At 40.3% G+C, this 15,657-nt stretch overlaps 1 protein-coding gene across 3 annotated transcripts in view; it reads left to right on the forward strand.

Moving 5' to 3' along the window:
- LOC105394159 (ecdysone receptor) overlaps positions 1 to 15,657 on the forward strand; it is a 165,235-nt gene that overhangs the window by 42,673 nt on the left and 106,905 nt on the right. The window contains exon 1 of one of the 3 annotated variants that reach the window (XM_038117439.2): positions 5,590 to 6,017. The exons of 1 other annotated variant lie outside the window; for it this stretch is intronic. The gene's annotated coding sequence lies outside the window, so the exon portion shown is untranslated. Of the gene's footprint in view, positions 1 to 5,589; positions 6,018 to 15,657 lie in introns of those variants that run through there. One more of the 3 variants, XM_038117441.2, reaches the window with a different exon arrangement.

Genomic DNA, 15,657 nt, shown 5'->3' on the forward strand with positions numbered 1-15,657 from the left:
GTATTGAATTGGCATAGTATTTTAATTTATGTAATTATTGTGGTGCATTTAATACTTATTTAAGTAATCTCAATTTGTGCATGAAGTAACATTTTATTTGTTAAGTATTTCACATACCGATTCCTCGGTGAAGCATGATAGAAACTGTAATTTGATGTTTAAGATCTCATGTATAACCTTGTTTCTTGTGAATAAATGAATTCTATTCTATTCTATTCTATTAAAAATAATAAGTTCCATGCACAAATTTAATGGATGAATAATAAATACTTAATCAATGGGCTCTATTAATAAATTTAAGATTTTCGAACATTGATAACTATGTGTTCTGATAATAATATAAATGAATTGATGATGATGTGAAGTTAATAGAAAAAATACATGTACAGGTATTATTAACAAACGTGTTTATCCTTATTCTTCACCCGTTTATGTCCTTCAGTCATCCAGTATATTTTGGACTTTCTTGTTTTAATTTTCATCAACATCGTAAGTCAATACACCAAATAATGTGTCATCTTCTATTTGCGAGCTGGCATCTGTCCACGGCATTAGTTTCAGCAGTTGTGTAGTTATATTGGCTAAATGTTCTCGCTAATGATAATAATATCACTTGGTACGAAAGTGTTCTTCAGGGTTGTAGGTACTTCTCGTGTAACTATGCTTATTCCTATAATTTGCATGATTTGCTCTTGGTTAAGAGTGTTAGCTTATTTTATGAGTAAGGGTTTATGTTTTTATGATACAAGTACAAAGTCTGTAGATTTCTTTGCATAATTGAAATTAAGTATATTTCCTCATAATAATTCTGTTTTTCTACTGGATCTAAAGTAAAGCACTTCAAAGTTCCTCAGTTGGAAACTCAACGAGCAAACAGTATCAGTGCAACCTAAAGAACTCAAGTTTTCTAGGTCACAGCTCCAACTCTTGCGCCAGTCATTGAGAAAACAGCCATTACATCACCAGCGGCGACCGAGACAAAACATTCACTCCACGTGCACTCGACTGCTCGAATCAGCAGGTGGATACAGAGATAAATCACTCAATACGCGAGTTCATTAAACTCCTTCCCTAGATCATTATAACTTCGGAGCGTGTCGAAAAAGCAAAAAATAGAACATTTCCGTGGGTCATGGTTGTCGAAACGAGTCGAGGCGAGGGCTCTTGACCCCGTCCTAAACCTGGCCCAGTACCGTTACAAAAGGCCCGAAGAAAGCCTCACAAAAACAGAACCGGCCCCCGATGCATCGGACGTTTGTCTATCGCGGGTTACGTCATTAGGTCGTTTACACCGCCCGCGCGAGCCAACACACTGTTTTTACATCGAAATGGGTCAAAAATTTGGGTTGAACTCGTATTATATCGAGCGTTTGTTCACCTCTCTAGGTCGCGCGCTCTCTGCAACCAGTTTTACTATAAAATCTAATTTGTTAATTGGAACGTCGATATTACTCGTTATCTACATAAACTAGTACACCGGTTTCATTTGAGCTGTAAAAGATCGAAGTTTAATGTTCATAGCCTTTCATCGTGGTATAATTTGAACGCACGCTATCGTGTTTTATTGATGTTGCGAAGAGTGGCTAGTCTAGACCAAACTTATAAATAAATACTGCTTTATTTACGCTGCATAAGTCTAAGTATGGTAAATTGCGTGATCGTATAGTCCTACACGATTGAAGCGTTTGCAGCCGAGTTAGCTTCAGTGGCCGTAACTGATCATTGAGTTAAACAACACACGGCACGATGACCCTTTTGGATGGGTGACCGATTTCATAAGGTTGTTTTCTGATCGTTTTACGTGCTTCGGACGAGACGTTAAGCCATGGGTCCCGGTTGCTGTTTCGGCTGCAGTAGTACCTAAAGCCTAGTCAGAGGCCTTCGGGCAGCTTGAAAACATCTGAGAGTCGCTTGCTTATATGTACTTGGGTCCACCTACCCGCACTAGGCCAGCGTGGTGGACTAGGCCTAAACCTTCCTTCATAGGAAGGAGCCCGTGCCCAAGCAGTGAAGACGTGATGTGTTGTGATGATAATCCTACATGATTCAAGGGAAGTTCGGAACGCGTCCCAATGATGGTTCTTTTAAACACTTGTAGTTGCTACACATCTAGCTATGCTATAGCTCGCACACTGACCCAATGCTAGTCTAAAAAGGAAATCCTGTATGTGCATACCCGATTCAGAGACCGCCGCCGTATTTACTACTCTTGTTTATAATTATTTATGTAAGTACATATAGTATTCATGAATGTGTTACTTGGTTTACTGTTTTAATTTTTTGTGTTTAGGATAGATAAGACTTATAGTAGATTTTAGTAAAGTTGTGTGATATGTAAGATAAGTAATCAGCCCTTGAAATCTATGTGTAAGTCCTCAGTGCCGAAGTAAAAGAAAATATGAGCCAGGTCGCCACCGTCACTGGGGATAACTCTTATAAATTGTGGATACTAAACCAAGAGTAAAAACAACAATGGGTCCTTGTTATGCTTATTAAGGTACCTACATAAATCAGACACCTCCTCCATATTTGCCGTTGCCCGAGGAAAGTGTTGTCATTATTATTGATTTATCTCAGTTAAACAATTGACTGCGATTCGAATCCCGACCGTGATAGTGGGAGGGCGTGGGCAGCGGGCGCCTCACAAACTAACTACTACTGATTTTAATCTTAATGCTAGTCTGTGTAACTCTGATGATACACCCTCTTATCTTGAAGTTAAAGTAGATATTCCAGTAGCACTTGAAGTAAACGAAGCAGGTACAGAGGTAGAGCTAAGATTAGCGACCTCTGAGGTGCTAATTGAAAGCTTGCGCTGCAAGGATGCGATAATTGCTACTGGCTCTACATTTTCGGTTTAAAATAGTTTAAATGTCTAGATTTTACGTCACAAAATTTGAGCACCTCGAGGAAGGTACGTAAATTGCAGATTGAGTCTCGAAAGATAACTTACTTTAAATGTAAAATTGGCTGACATAATAATATAATGACTGATGTCTTTCAGATTATTATCACTGAAATGTATCGAATATAATTTAACGAGGTACATAAATATTATCGACAATATGGCTGGAACTAATTATATGACTCAGTCACAAAAAGATGGCTAACGAGCCGGTCCAACATTTATGAAATGTCAATATTATGACCTTGGAGCAGTTCGTTGACTGCGTGTTATAATGTCCTAAATCGAGACGCACACTGCAAAGCAATAGCCGTTGTTGTCCAATAAAGGGGTCAATGGTCAAGGGCTTAGCGACCGACACTGTCTTATCAATATCAAATGCCTAAATGAAACGAAACTCTCAGAGGAAACTTGAGATCAATGCCGCAGTACCATAAATTCGGATCGCGAAATCCTTAGTGCATAGTTTACGCAATTTTGCCTCAGCTATTGAAGGCTTCACTATTATATTATGAAACGAGCAGAAATAATATAAGCGTTTATGTGGTATTGTTCATCCAGAAAGCGTGTCCGCAGCAATCAGAGGACTTTTGTGCTGTCGGCACTTTACCCCGAACAAAGGAGTTGCAGTTCTATAAATCGCGAGACCTGGCTATTCAATGGCAAGACCAAATTAGTTGTTACCTACGGCGACGCACAGCCCCGCGTTGACCATATTAGGACCGCCCGAACGATCCGCTGCGGCTCACTAAATGACCACACTAATGGGAATCTTTGAAAATAAAACACATATTTAAATACCAATCACGAGACATTGTTAAAACAGGCAACATTGCGTTTATTCTATGTTGCTTTGTAAAGAAAATAGATTTAAAATTTACGATCTACCTATAAGGTAAATCAAAGAAATCTGTTTTGAAAAATATATATCATGAAAAGCGAATGGAAAAGTACAACAATGTTTGCATGTGAAGTGACAAACAAATTGATGTTTCCCCGGTGCAGTGCTTATGCCAACAGATGCTCTCAATCATGAGATTCATATTTGCCTGCGTTATTTATTTAAGTCTGAGAGATGACGATAAACAAATCGCCGCCGCCAGCCAACGTGTCACTGAGATCACCTAATGAGATGAAACCTGGTGGAATTTCTCGTTTGCACACACGTCCACTGAAACATTTACAGTCCCCACTTTCATTGCTTCTGTAATTTTTACAAATAATTCCACACATTTCTCATTATTCAGACTTTACTCCCAATTAGTTTTCTCTTTCAAAAGATCTCGTATCTGACACCTGTTTAAATTCGAGCGGCAACTGTTTCATTTGTGTCATTTTACCTTGTAACTCTGTGAGACATGTCCATCAATGTCCTTTAGTGAGAACTATTTCTGGCAGCGATGAGGCGCCGGCGGAAGGCGCGATGGCCGTCTCGGCTCTCGGGCCAGCGTCCTCTCTGGACAACATCGCTGTTCTTCATTTCTCTTTGTCCTTTTTGAAATTGCTAGCAGAAACGTGTGAAGTCCCATTCGTTGAGTTGGCTGGCGTTGATAATGCAATGTTATTGAACTCGGTGAAATCGCAAGACTTACTTTGTATATTTGCTTATTCACATTTATTTAGTGCAGTAACTACTTAGAAATGAGCTTGAACGTTCAAAATATAACAACTATCATTACATCTATTATCGTCGTTGTGTCGGTTTCTCATTGCAACATTCTGTCCCCCGAATGTGTTGACGGCCGGCACAAATTTACATTTGAAAGAAACTGGTTTCGCAAGACGTCACGCCTTGTGTCCAGCTGTCAAAATGGTTCCTAGTTTCAGCGTAATAAGAGGACCGCGCTACTGTTTTGGCTCAATAACCGAAACTAGGTGCTCCCATTTCGGGCATCGTATCGCCAATACAATGGAATGGAGGCTAAATCTTCGACCAGGAGTAGTTAAAGCGATCCCAGTGTTTTGTGTTCACTGTCTATAGCGTTGAAGTATATTCTAGGAGAGTTGTTAGCCATCGCGGCGTCGCTGGCGAGCTGAGAGCGGGCTGACGGCTGGTGACGCCCGCGCCATGCTCGCTATTATTAAACGAGTTCATTGGAACATCTATTTGCGCAATTTGTAACATCACGATTCACGACTACAGCATACCGATGACCTTACACTCGCTGAACACACGCGACCGTTTCCTCTGTTCACTAGGTGTTCTGTACGTGTATCGTTTACTATAATATCCTATCGTGTCGATTGGCGTATTGTTATGGCTGTAAAAATGTGTCTCTGAATAGCGTATTTATAATTGAAAATGTGACTTTTTCCAAGTAGAAGTGTAAGTAACACATAGAGACACGTGTCCGAATTCCGAATGCCTAGATACAGAGGCACTTTGAGGTTGTGTGCGTGGCGCATGCGCTCTCGGTGTTTCCACACGCGCTGTACATTCACTGCGCAACCTGGAATATGTTCAGAGCTGTTTACTGGTCTCAATTCGGTAAATATTCAGCTCGTCGGACGAGCCTGCGTCCCTGCGACCGACTCGATGAGATTTTAAAGTCAAATCGGTATGAAACTTTAAAATATCGGAGTATGTTCGCGTCCGGCGCGCGGCGTCGCTCGGAGCGCGCGGGGCTGTGTGCGTGCGGCGCGCGCGTGTGTGTGCGCGGGGCGGCGGCGGCGGCGGCGGCGGCGCGCTCGTCAGTCGGCGGCGGCGAGTCGCGCGCGTCGTCCCCTATCACTTGTCTCCCGAGCTCGTTGCGCTCCGCTCTCAGGCTGCCGCTCCTCAGCCCTGCTGCTCTCACGCTCCGGAGCGTGGAGGTCGCTGCGACCTCGCCGAGCCGGCCTCTCGGTTTCACCGCGCCGACTGACTGTCGTTCACCCAGTGTCGCTGCAGGCGAAATACTCTTGAACCGAGTCTGTGGTCTTGTGCTGTAATGCCGACGGGGCAGTCGGCTGATCCGTGTTGTGACAGTGAAATCGTGAGCCTTGCCCGTGCGGATGTGCAGTGATGGATAAATAGACGAGGAGTAGAGTGTTGTGACCGTGTACCACGGAGGCGGAGGGGTTTTTGAGCAAGTGAGAGAACGAGTCGTCAAAATTGAGCCTAAATTGTATATAGGTTGGTATTTGTCTTGTTCTAATTGATGTTGTAATTGCGACGGTGAGAGTGTCTATGTTGGCGTCTTCTGGCACAACGACCACTGAATATTTATAGCGTGCAAGTTGGAAAGTGTCCCCCGAGTGTGTGGGCCCGGCAGCCCGGGCTCTCACGCTGCCATCAGCTCATTCATCTGTTCACAACTTTTATGAATTCAGCTTTGATTGTTACCATCCCAGAAACATCTGCTTTCATTCTGATAAGATTTCCAAGAACGTCATAGATTCTAACAAGAACAACGTCCCTATGTTATAGTATGACAATAAATAGACTGTGCTTACACAATCAAATATGATCAGAGTAATAATTGAACAATTAATAGAGAAGAATCAAATTCTGCAATGTAACAATGAAAAAACTTCAGTTGCTGTTCACTTTCTTCGACTGCATAAAGGCTAGCAAATTCAATTAAGAGTCGTATTACCTAGCTCAAGTAAACAGAATTACTGTAAGTCATCAAGCGATAAGCAGGTTTAAGTAGCAAGGTACCTACATGCACATAAGTACTTGCTTGGTTTAACAAACCAATTTTGCTTTTAAAATCATTGCACAAACTTAGAGCCAGAGTTAGATCCAACCATAAATAGAGAGTTTCTATAAGATTTAAATCAGAATACGAAAAACATTTCTAAATATGAACACAGATAGATTTCAACAAAGAAGAAAATTAGTAGTTAAAACCGATTGGAAAGTTCTGGATGAGGAGGTGTGGTGATGCTGCCATGCCATTACATTGTAAGGTGGTGTGTGTTAGTGGTGAGATAAAATTGTGCCAATCTGAGAAGCAGGGCAAGGCCGCAGCCTCGTTTTCTACTCGGGGAAAGCTGCGGATCGCATAATAAACTATCAGTCCGTCGATCTGTGCGACTTTATACTCCACAATCTCTACAATTTCGCCAAGTTTCCAACTATAAATGGTGCACTTATTTGAATTGCAGGTGCCTCTTGTTACTGGTTTTATGGAGTAGGGGAAAGGTCTGTTTAATCATAAACTAGACAAATCAATACTGAACTTAGTGATACAGAGACCATGTTATAATAATTTAAATTTATACTTATTTTAAATTCAATTTTCAAGTTGTCTGGTGATTCGGTGAAACATGTCATGATCTTTTGCAGCATGTTTACCTTTTCACTTCTGCATAAAAAGGACTGTTAAAGGTCAAAACACACCGAACGCCTACTTAACTACTTTATCAATTTGCTTTTCACTTGGTTTTCATTTCTTACCCCCACTTTCGAATCATTTATAACAACTTTAACATATTCAACCTCATCAGTTGAGTTTCCCTCTCCACTCGAATTGATGTTAGCAAACATTTCATCAATCGCACTCTCTAAAGCCACATGTCCAATTAATCTTGTAGCGTCAACAATCAGCGCAGGAATATCGTCGGTACAGGCGAGGTGTTTGTTGACAGTAGCGATTGCAGGCACCTGCGAGAGTGGGTCCTGAGCGCCGGCGAGGTCAGTCACCCCAGCCACGTCCGCCGCCGATATTTGGACATAATGTACACACCGCTGATGCAAGGCTCCCCCGAACACACGATAACAGACTATCAAACGACTGGATTTATGTTGTGGTAGTTATTTTGGGAAAGTTTGAAGCGGGTCTAAACGGCCTGAGAGAGTGAGGCGCGATTATGACTGACCGGCGAGACGGAATGCGGTTAAAAGGAGTGATTGGACTTTAGAGGTCTGAAATCGTTTTGAGGAAAATCAGGCGGAAAGGGAAGAGTTTCAACAGATTTGCAATGTTGTTGCAATTTTTTTGAAAGTCCATAAGGTAGACGCCACGCACAAGTTAATGAATTTATTATATAGGCTATGAATATTTAGAATAAATCAAGAAAACTGAGAGTTCCTCGCCATGGCGACGGCGCGTGCTGGGCCACGTGGCCACGGGAGGGGGGAGTATGTGGGACACACTGCGAGTTATTTTGGGGCCCGAATTGGGACGGCCCGTTAACATCGGGGTTTTTGAGTCAACACACGATAGTATGATGAAGACAAATAAAATGGTGTTGTTTATTGACGTAAACTACGATTGCGTGGTCTGAATCGACAAACGTAAACTTACATTCTTGAAATTGAGAGTATTGGAAATGTTAGCTGGTCGTTTGAGTGGGAGTCGAACAATTTTCTCAATGAAGTTATTGAATGAAGTTATTTTCAACGAGAAGTTTCTTGAACTACTGAACAGTGAAGACTATAATATTTTTTAGCGTTTGGTATGACCATCTGTGCTCAGTAAAAATCATAGCAGTGTGTTATAATGAAAATATTATAAGAATGAAAAGAATCATGCAATCACATTAGCAGTTCACAACTTGCAATGTAAGCGTCTACGCTACGTAGCTATCGTTTAAACCAATTAGATGAGGAATTACGTCACACAATGTTTACGCAAACTTGAGTTCAACGTGCCTTGCTACAAGTACTACAATACGATGACTTACACGTATTATGTCGAGTCTAGTAGTAGTTAAATCAGCTATAATATTCCTTGCAGAAGGTATATTATATGTATATATGGACTCACTTCTATCACATTGTTTGACTTTGCTCTGCCACAAGCATGGATAAGAAAATATGATTATTTGTAAACTATGCACTAGATACTACTTACATCAATTTAAGTTATACTCGAATGTGTGTATATATTACTCAACGTAAAACTCAAAAAATATAATTTTCTGGTTAGAAATTAAATATTTCAACGCATATTGACTAATTTTATTGAACAGATGGAGGGAGTTACTAATATAACTACAGGGAGATAAATAAACGCATATTCTGTAGTTATGTTCAAACAAAAACAACAGCGAAGTAGACAATTTTTATGATCACAATAATATTATGTTAATTCGATTATACAATATCGATAAAGATGACGCAACGATGCCTTTAATAATGGGGAACATCGAAGAAAACCCGAAGCATTATGATTACAGGTAATTTCGACTTACCAAACAATAGACGGTCCCATAACCGAATTGAATGAGCAAAAACTGATGATGATACGAAAAAAACTTAAATATAGTGTACGCAAAATGAGCTGTAATTGCTGAAAATTATACCGCCGAATATCGTTGGTTTAGTAAGTTAATTGTTAATAAGTATTTAGACATCGTTGCCAAATGTCGAATTGACTGCAACGGCTCTTGTTCATAAGGCAGGCTTATTTGAGGTGAGTACACTTTCAAATCATGCAGTCCGTCCCATACATTCCTCAACCCGCTCACCCACAGTAGACCGGTCCGTATGTTGTTCAAATCGGCAACCAGGGACCGGTTTGAGCGCCCATTCGTTCACTCGGACTATGTTTGACTAGTGACCATTGCCTCTAGTTGCTTTTCATGTTCATGATGCTAAGTTCTTGTTTGTTCCTACCGTTCTTTATTAGGCCAATATCACTAAAGACCGTCGTTATTACCATTTCAATGGGTTCGTCTACATCATTGTCATTCTTTTCACTATCGGCGCTAGTAGCTCGGAAAGCTTTATCGGCAGTTATTTATCTATCCAATTCAGCAAATGGTACGTACCGCTACCACCCGGATGGATTCTCCACGAGTAATTTTTCGTTATTATGTCTGGAAACTACAAATAGGCTATAATGATACCATAATGTAACCTTGAGTATGGAACACAGAGGCAACTAACGTTGATGTTTCTTTAGATACTGAGGTTATGGGAAAACTTTATTGTATCAAATGTACCTTTGATAATGGAAGTAGGTGTTCTTCAAATTAAATCAGTTTGCAAAGGTACAAAATACCTATATGCTTTACTTTTAAATAAATTCTAAAGAGACAAACTCCTTTTCTGAAAAAGGTACGCAAAATCCTGACCACTAGCAAGTATCTTTGCTTAGCAACCGGTTATGTCGCCAAACGAACATTAAGCAGCATGAGGTGTGTTGGATAAAAATAAACCAATTGAAACTCCTTTTATAATATATTCAGAACGATAGTGTTCCTGCACGTGCGATATCTTTATGGGTTAGGGGATATTTGAAAGCCCTAATCTTATTGTACGCGCCTAATTCTATTTAGACGATCTCCTACTCACCCGTTAGAATCTAACCCTACCGCCGAGATTCAATGTCAGTGGAATATAATAATGGGGTCGCGAGCGGCCATTGACCGAAAACATTAGAATAGGAGAGGGCTCCATAATATTGAGTCACAGTGTAATTTTAAACGAAATTCAATCCGAGGCACATGTATGTAGCTTGTGACTCAACTCAACGTTCTTATTTAATTCGTTTGCGAATATCTTTTCGTTCGTGTGAATATTGGGGTCACCGAGTTCTTTTGAAGAAGTATCATATTTAAAGCCATCTGTGTTTTATAAATGTCATAGTAAAATTTCAATTTTATTTGTTATTGTCAGTATTGTTAAGTGTTTTATCTTGTACTGTATGTCTGGTTGGATTTTAAATAGGAGGTTCTCATATTTTATTTCTTAAGTACCATTCTAACTAGAGCAGTTGGACAGGCGTTCAGTGGAATTCCGTACACTCAATAATAATTGTGTCTTTGCAGATTTCTATAGTCAATGACCAATGACGCCATGCTTGTCTGCTGTAGCCTGGTTGTTCACTCAATCGGAAAGTGACAGCTGATGTGAAAACTGCATAGTAAAGTCTCAAGTTTTACCATTTAATTACTTATCTACTCGTATATTACCGACAGGATTTTCAATGGTACCTACATAAAACTTCAGTATACTGTTTCACCATTTTGTTATATATGAGTGATAAAAATCATAGTATCATTGCCAAAAACTTGATAAGTAACCTTTTTCCAGACATTGTGAAACAGACTCTTAATATGTCCAGAAATATCCAACTTCCGTTGAATATTTTCACTAGCGTTTTAGCAGTGGCAGGACTGGCAGGTAGCAACCAGACTCAAATAGCACAAGCCGTGTCGGCAAACTATTGATCGCCGTGGACTAGCTGGGGCTACTGTGTTTATTGCCGCCGCCATTGAATATTCAACTATGATGCATTCAAAATAAGAGGCACTACTGCAACTGCCTGGGGCATAGTCTAGGGTTTCTGTACTCGCGTGACAGTCTTCTCCATTAAGAACTGTCGACTGGTTATTTCCCTTTATTTATGAACCAAATTCCAAGTTCTATACTTAGGGAGTTCCTTAAGTTAAGACATCACGCGACACAGCATCATTTACCCTCAGGAAAACTCGGAAACTTCTTTAGTAACAAAATTTTAGATTTATTACGGAACCGTTTCACATAATGCTCAAAGCGAGCTCTTTTTGGAGCGAGGTTCGGGCGGAATCGTGCCAAAAGTTGGCGTTATGTCAGGCCAGTAGTTGCACGTGTAAGCAGGAAACTGTGTAAGTAGGAAGTGGTCTATTGATCAGGCAAGGGAGGGGTGGCGGGGCGGGGGCGGGGCGTGCCCCCGGGTCGATGCGGCCGCGTTTGGGCGGGCGCCGGGCGGTGCGTGAGCCGCCGTGCGTTCCCCTCCGGTTCAAGGCCAAGGTCTGCGCCCATTCAGCTCTGAACACGTGCCCGCAAGTAAATATAGTATTCTCTCCTGTGTTACGCCATTGCCGTAACGCCCCCGCTCTTCACTTCGCCAAATGTGCCTAAAACATTGCCTCAGACCACGTGTTTGTGGCCTTAGTCTGCGGCCGCCCTAAAGATATTTAACTTCACGAAATCTCTAAGTGTCGTTCACTGACACGGAAAATTCCATTCAGTTTTCATCTTATAAATTTGTATATCCACATTTCATAATGTTTAACTTTAACCTTGCGCATCTAGTTCCATTCGAGACGCCTTCAAAAGCCATTAAACACTTTATTTTCGTTCCCGCTTTCACTGCATCGCCACATTTTTGCCTAGCTATTCACCACAACGTGTTCCATGGCTTCTCAAACACGTTCTCTGCAATAAAACAAAAGAGCGCAGAAATATCACTATGTAGCAGCCGTTCAGAGCGCCCCTTGTACGTGCTCCGCCATAACATAAACATGGAAAACGCACAAAGCCTCCTCGCGTCGCTGTCAGATAAAGCCGTAAGGTTTTCTTCGCTAGCCTAGCCCAGTGCTAGAGCGGGACGGGAATAGCACGCCGATCGTTAGCCCTGATCTTCAGCGCACCACAAACACAGAGCCCGACCGAGAGCGAAATCATACGAAATTGCAACGAGAATGCACCAGCGTGTAATAATAGCGGGGCCTACTGCAGGCGAATGTCGGCTTTATGGTGCGACCTGTGGGCTGAAAATAGTCCGTACTGGGTGGAAACCGGTTCTTCGGGCCGGTCAAGCGATTGTGAGCGTTGTTATTGCGACATAAGCGCCGTGGCTGCAGCGGCGGCTCGTCGCCTGTATATTTAGCCCGCATTGCTCGCCGCTGCACCAGTGGGTGTATAGGTCGCTCGCACGCACTGCTGAACTAGTCGGGAGGGTTTCCTATATGCTTCCTATTATCGATTTATGTTATACGATGCAGTAATGAAGTTATGTAGGACTCGCTGCGCGCGCCACGGACACGTTTTTACGTGGAGCCTTTTCTCCATTTTCCGATGCGATGCGGAGGTCGTTTTCTCTTTCGTTGCCTACTCGCAAACTTTTAGACTGTTCTGCGTTATCAAAGTATTCAGTTGCGCGATCACGACGATAACTTTCTGAAGTACAAATACAACTTTATTAAACTTTATTGTTTACAAACTCTACGTCCAGATGACAAAAATAAATTCTGTAACAATTTCCCTTACTTCCATCATAGAACCCACACAAAGTAAAGTTTCAAAAGAGTCCTACTTTTGTTTGCCCTATTTGCCTTTTAATAGCCCAGGTTAATGACCAGTGAAGGAGAACTTAATATTTGTGATAATAACAACTGAGTTTAATCATCACGTCAAAACAATCAACGCAATCAACGGCGGTTGACGGGAGATATCAATCATCATCAGAGTCATCATCAATAACCTTGTGTATCGCACTAATTAGTTCCCTTTGTGTAGCACCGATGTAGTTGCAATGATAACATCTGTAATCACAATAATGGGTGATAAATTTACATGAATGCCTGTCACTATGTTATGAAGAAATAAAACTAAGTCCTAACATTTATGCGGTATGTAAATGTGAATGGACATAGTTTTCTTTCAGCTTGAAGAACCAAAACATTTCTATATTCTTAATAACTTTAACAACTTCTCCTGAAATACTAAAGTCTTTACTTTTATCTAAGGTAATTTATAGGCATGCCAACGTACTAACGTATTGGTATAAATAATCGTTGCCATTATCCTCAGCTGCCACACTCCCACAGTTTTCCTTAGTCTGTGTTTTGTCTGGTGTCATTAAGACCGCAGCTTTAAGTGTATGGGCTTGCGGCTTTTAGGCGTGGAGGGGGGTGCGGGGTGCGGGGGTCTGTGGTTACGCCCACCCACTACCAAACACCTTACTGGTGTAGAGTGAGTGGAAGATACTGGCATAAAACAGAAACTAATTTTATCCATAACTAATTATGAGCTTTGCAGGAATCTCCAAAACTTTAAAATCATTATCAGCCAATGACCAAAACCACTTATTGACACTGGTTGTAGCTAGGAATATGATAGTTTACTCTAGTTTTGGTAGTGTTAAACTAAAATTTCCTTCAGGATCATTCTATAGACTCTGTAGTTACCCTTGAGCGGGAAAACTCAATGATACTAAAAAAAACTTTGTTGATTATGTAGTAAACGTCAACGTCTATAACACAGGATCGGCGTATATCAAAAGAGGCTTCCTTTTGTAAAACACACGCTATTATAAGTCGTTTTACAATTTCCGCAGTAGCCTGTGTTTATGCCATTAGAGACGACAAGAAGTTTTTCAAAGTTTCATTAATGGTGTATTATCAAACACTTAACAATACATTTGCTGCGAAAAACTGCTAAGATAATAATAGGTACGTGCTTCGAGCAATGCATTTTACTTTGCCCCTAAAAGGATGCATTTCATGCATGCAGTGGAGGGTGCAATTTATTTTCAATTAAAGGATGTGGTGTCTGTTTTATTGCTTTTAAATTCGAATTTTTTATCCTTCTTTTCATAACATAAGGTAAAACTGAGTAAATAAACACATTCCGTAAAAGCAGTAACAGACACACAATAAAATTTATGAGCACTTGGATTTTACCATTTTCGCCGACATCAAACATCCTTAGTCTAGAAAATTGAAAATCATGAAATCTGATACAGTTTTTAAAGAATGTCTCCTTCAAATTGCCGATGAAATTAGATCCCATGCGTTGGTGCGCTTCTAACGTTGTTGTCGGGAAGTGTAATGAAGCAAATGATGTCACACTGCGTTCACCAGCTCCTGTGTCTATGTTTGAAAACGTCGCTGTAGGCCATAAAAAAACGGGCGTTTTGTCTCAAGTGGGGAAGCCAGATGACATAAAAGGGGTGGGTGGTGGTTAAATGTGCTGTGTCTGCTATCTTATACTGATTATGTACGAACATAGTCTACATAATGATAGACTTGTGATATGCATATAGGATATCTGGTCGATCGACTACCGACCGACAGGGATACATTGAAACCATTGAAACCATATATTTATTGCGATTGTGGTCACAGGTGAGTTGCAGGTGTTAGACAAGTATACAATGTATAAAGTATACAAAAGATGAACAGGCACAATCTGCTTTAAACAAAGCGTACAATATCAAAATTTAAAAATCATAATATTAAAAGAAAATATAAATAAACATAAAGATGGTTACATTATTAATTTCAAATGACATTATTCTTCAAACAATAACATGCAAAAAAAAATAGCTTAAATAATTATAATGGCACAAATAAAACAAAACAAATATATTATATTATTATACATTGCATCTGGCATCAAAAAATAGTAGGAATAAAACTTAAAATTAAAACATGTCAAAATATTATTTATCATTAAAAAATTCATCTAGATTATAATAGCATTTATTTATTAACCATGTGGACAGTGCCTGTTTGAATCGTCCCACTGCTAAAGACGTAATTTCCTTTGGTAGAGCATTATAAATCTTAACAGCCATTAGATATACACTCTTGTGTGTGGTAGCATTGCGAACAAAAGGGAGATCTAATTTGTTCTTGAATCTGTCTCTTAGTCGCCGGCTATAAGATTCCGGTTTTGGATTGAAAAGGCCAGTGTTCTTTTTTATAAATAACGTTATGTCTAATATGTACAATGAACACAAAGTGAGAAGTTTTAGCTTTTTAAAATATGGTCTACATGATACGGTAGAGTCGTTTATTCCACATAATGCTCTTAAGGCTTTTTTTTGTGCTAGAAATACTAGATTTATATTAGTTGAATTGCCCCACAAAATTAATCCATAGCGCAGATTGGAGCATACATAACTATGGTAAGCCATTTTTCCTGCTTCTAGTGTGGAAATATTAACAATCCTTCTCAGGACAAACACATATTTATCAATTTTCGTGCACACCATTTGACAGTGTGCCTTCCAATTAACATGTTGGTCTAGTATTATACCCAAGAAAGAGATCTTTTCAACTCGTTCAATGAGTTGCCCCTCGTATACTATTTCTAATGGTTGTGCAGT

Source organism: Plutella xylostella, chromosome 10 (assembly GCF_932276165.1).
Source record: "Plutella xylostella chromosome 10, ilPluXylo3.1, whole genome shotgun sequence".
Taxonomy (NCBI): domain Eukaryota; kingdom Metazoa; phylum Arthropoda; class Insecta; order Lepidoptera; family Plutellidae; genus Plutella; species Plutella xylostella.